This window comes from Arachis ipaensis, chromosome B7 (genome assembly GCF_059453495.1).
Source record: "Arachis ipaensis isolate K30076 ecotype BB chromosome B7, ASM5945349v1, whole genome shotgun sequence".
Lineage (NCBI taxonomy): Eukaryota > Viridiplantae > Streptophyta > Magnoliopsida > Fabales > Fabaceae > Arachis > Arachis ipaensis.
In genome coordinates this window covers 125,495,092-125,499,478 of record NC_142442.1, presented here as the reverse complement: position 1 = coordinate 125,499,478, position 4,387 = coordinate 125,495,092, and the positions used below count along the sequence as shown (strand labels likewise).

Here is a 4,387-nt window from a genome sequence, read left to right as displayed (position 1 = left end):
GGATGTTTTTAATAGATTTTGTGTTAAATTCACATTTCTGGACTTTACTATGAGTTTGTGTGTTTTTCTGTGATTTCAGGTATTTTCTGGCTGAAATTGAGGGACTTGAGCAGAAATCAGATTCAGAGGTTGAAAAAGGACTGCTGATGCTGTTGGATTCTGACCTCCCTACACTCAAAGTGGATTTTCTGGAGCTACAGAACTCGAAATGGCGCGCTTCCAATTGCGTTGGAAAGTAGACATCCAGGGCTTTCCAGCAATATATAATAGTCCATACTTTGGCCAAGAATAGATGACGTAAACTGGCGTTCAATACCAGCTTTCTACCCAAATCTGGCGTCCAGCGCCAGAAAAGGATCCAAAACCAGAGTTGAACGCCCAAACTGGCACAAAAACTGGCGTTCAACTCCACAAATGGCCTCTGCACGTGCAACACTTAAGCTCAGCCCAAACACACACCAAGTGGGCCCCGGAAGTGGATTTATACATCAAATACTTACTCATGTAAACCCTAGTAGCTAGTTTATTATAAATAGGACCTCTTACTATTGTATTAGGCATCTTTGAACGCATTGTTCTTAGACCATGGGGGCTGGCCACACAGCCATACCTGGACCTTTCACTTATGTATTTTCAACGGTAGAGTTTCTACACTCCATAGATTAAGGTGTGGAGCTCTGCTGTTCCTCAAAGATTAATGCAAAGTACTTCTGTTTTCTATTCAATTCATCTTATTTCGCTTCTAAGATATCCATTCGCACCCAAGAACGTGATGAAGGTGATGATTATGTGTGACGCTCATCATCCTTCTCCCTTATGAACGCGTGCCTGACAAACACTTCTGTTCTACATGAAATAAGCTAGAATGAATATCTCTTAGATCTCCTAACCAGAATCTTCGTGGCGTAAGCTAGAATGATGGCGGCATTCAAGAGAATCCGGAAAGTCTAAACCTTGTCTGTGGTATTCCGAGTAGGATTCAATGATTGAATGACTGTGACGAGCTCCTAACTCGCGATTGCAGGGCGTTAGTGACAGACGCAAAAGGATAGTAAATCCTATTCCAGCATGATCGAGAACCGACAGATGAATAGCCGTGCCGTGACAGGGTGCGTGAGCATATTATTCACTGAGAGGATAAGATGAAGCCATTGACAAGGGTGATGCCTCCAGACGATTAGCCGTGCCGTGACAGGGCATTGGATCATTTTCCCGAGAGATGACCGAAAGTAGCCATTGACAGTGGTGATGTATCACATAAAGCCAGCCATGGAAAGGAGTAAGACTGACTGGATGAAGATAGCAGGAAAGCAGAGGTTCAGAGGAACGAAAGCATCTCCATTCGCTTATCTGAAATTCCTATCAATGAATTACATAAGTGTCTCTATCCCTATTTTATTAATTAATATTCGAAAACACCATTATCACTTTATATTTGCCTGACTGAGATTTACAAGGTGATCATAGCTTGCTTCATACCAACAATCCCCGTGGGATTCGACCCTTACTCACGTAAGGTATTACTTGGACGACCCAGTGCACTTGCTGGTTAGTTGTATCGAAGTTGTGACAATTATGAATTAAGATCAGAGCACCAAGCTTTGGAGCCATTACCAAGATTTGTTCGAGCCTGGAGATCACAATTTCGTGCACCAAGTTTTTGGCACCGTTGCCGGGGATTGTTTGAGTTTGGACAACTGACGGTTCATCTTGTTGCTCAGATTAGGTAATTTTCTTTTTGTTTTCTTTTCAAAAAATTTTCAAAAATATTTCCAAAATTTTCTCATCTGTTTTCGAAAAAAAAAAAAGTTTTTAAAAATAAATTATTCTATGGCTTCAGAATTTTTAAGAATGCATTCTAGTGTTTCATGAAGCATGATGGAAGCCTGGCTGGCTGTAAAGCCATGTCTCAATCCTTATACACAAGAGAAGAGCTTCTTTATCTTTCTTAGCCAATTGGCTGTTGAATGTAAGGAATGTCAGGCGTGTCATGTCTGAGTTACATACTAAAGCTTGGCTGGCTATTAAGCCATGCCTGACCCTTTGATTGGAGCTTTAGAGCATAAGATTCCTGGAATTCATATTAAAAATTTTGGAATCCTTATTTTCTTTTTCAAAAGATTTTTTTCAAAATATAAAATAAAAATCCAAAAAAATTTTTAGAAAATCACAAAAATAAAAAATTATTTCATGTTTCCTTGTTTGAGTCTTGATGTTTTGTTATAAGTTTGGTGTCAATTGCATATGCATCTTGCATTTTTCGAAAATTTCATGCATTCATAGTGTTCTTCATGATCTTCAAGATGTTCTTGGTAAGTCTTCTTGTTTGATCTTGATGATTTTTTGTTTTGTGTCTTTTCATGTTTATCATATGCATTCTTGAATTCTTAGTGTCTAAGCATTAAAGAATTCTAAGTTTGGTGTCTTGCATGTTTTCTTTGCATTAAAAATTCTTCAAAAATGTGTCTATAATGTTCATCTTGACATTCATAGTGTTCTTGGTGTTCATCTTGACATTCATAGCATTCTTGCATGCATTCATTGTTTTGATCTAAAAAAATTTCATGCATTGCATAATTTTCATGTTTTTCATAAAAATTTCAAAAATCAAAAAAATATATCTTTCCCTTTTTTCTCTCATCAAATTCAAAAATTTGAGTTGACTTTTTCAAAAATTTTTAAAATCAAGTTGTTTCTTATGAGTCAAATCAAATTTTCAATTTGAAAATCTTATCTTTTTCAAAATCTTTTTCAAAAATCAAATCTTTTTCAAAATTCTTGGTTATTTTCAAAAATTCCAAAAATAATTTTCAAAAATCTCTTTCTTATTTTATATCATAATTTTCGAAAATAACATAATCAATTAATGTTTTGATTCAAAAATTTGAAGTTGTTACTTACTTGTTAAGAAAGATTCAAACTTTAAGTTCTAGAATCATATCTTGTGATTTCTTATGAATCAAGTCATTAATTGAGATTTTAAAAATCATATCTTTTCAAAAATATCTTCTTATCTTATCTTTTTCAAAAAAAAAATATATCTTTTCAAAATATCTTTCCTAACCTCCTAACTACTTATCTTTTCAAAATTGGTTTTCAAAATTTGTTTCAACTAACTAACTAACTTTTTGTTTGTTTCTTAACATTTTCAAAACCACCTAACTAACTCTCTCTTTCTAATTTTCAAAAATATCTCCCCCTTTTTCAAAAATTTCTTTTTAATTAACTAATTATTTTTATTTTTATTTTTGATTTCAAAAAATTTTTCGAAAAAAAATTACTAAACATTTTTCAAAAACCATTTTCAAAAATCACTAACTCCTTTTCAAAAATAATTTTTGAAAATTCCCTCATTCTCTTTCATCTTATTCTAATTATTTATTCATCTACTAACATCTCTTCCTCACATCATCACCAAATTCGAACCCCCTCCTCTATCTGTGTTCGAATTTCTTCTCCTTCTTTTCTACTAACAATAAGGAACCTCTTTACTATGACATAGAGGATTCCTCTTCTTTTCTTTTTCTCTCCTCTTTCTTATGAGCAGGGACAGAGAAAAAGGCATTCTTGTTGAAGCTGATCCAGAACCTGAAAGGACTTTGAAAAGAAAATTAAGAGAAGCTAAATTACAACAATCCAGAGACAACTTGATTGAAAATTTCGAACAAGTAAAGGAGATGGCAGCCGAACCCAACAACAATGCAAGGAGAATGCTTGGTGACTTTACTGCACCTAATTCCAATTTACATGGAAGAAGCATCTACATTCCTGCCATTGGAGCAAACAACTTTGAGCTGAAACCTCAGTTAGTTTCTCTGATGCAGCAGAACTGCAAGTTTCATGGACTTCCATCTGAAGATCTTTTTCAGTTCTTAACTGAATTCTTGCAGATATGTGATACTGTTAAGACTAATGGAGTAGATCCTGAAGTCTACAGGCTCATGCTTTTCCCTTTTGCTGTAAGAGACAGAGCTAGATTATGGTTGGATTCTCAACCCAAAGATAGCCTGAACTCTTGGGATAAGCTGGTCACGGCTTTCTTAGCCAAGTACTTTCCTCCTCAAAAGCTGAGCAAGCTTAGAGCGGATGTTCAAACCTTCAGACAGAAAGAAGGTGAATCCCTCTATGAAGCTTGGGAAAGATACAAACAGTTGACCAAAAAGTGTCCTTCTGACATGCTTTCAGAATGGACCATCCTGGATATATTCTATGATGGTTTATCTGAGTTATCAAAGATGTCATTGGATACCTCTGCAGGTGGATCCATTCACCTAAAGAAAACGCCTGCAGAAGCTCAAGAACTCATTGACATGGTTGCTAATAACCAGTTCATGTACACTTCTGAAAGGAATCCTGTGAGTAATGGGACGCCTATGAAGAAGGGAGT

At 35.5% G+C, this 4,387-nt stretch overlaps 1 non-coding gene across 1 annotated transcript; it reads right to left on the bottom strand.

Annotated features, from left to right (window-relative positions):
• Positions 1 to 4,073: 4,073 nt before the first annotated feature.
• On the bottom strand, positions 4,074 to 4,181 carry LOC148554031 (small nucleolar RNA R71). The gene has a single exon (XR_015893645.1). It is a non-coding gene; the product is annotated as a small nucleolar RNA R71 (small nucleolar RNA).
• Positions 4,182 to 4,387: the final 206 nt, after the last annotated feature.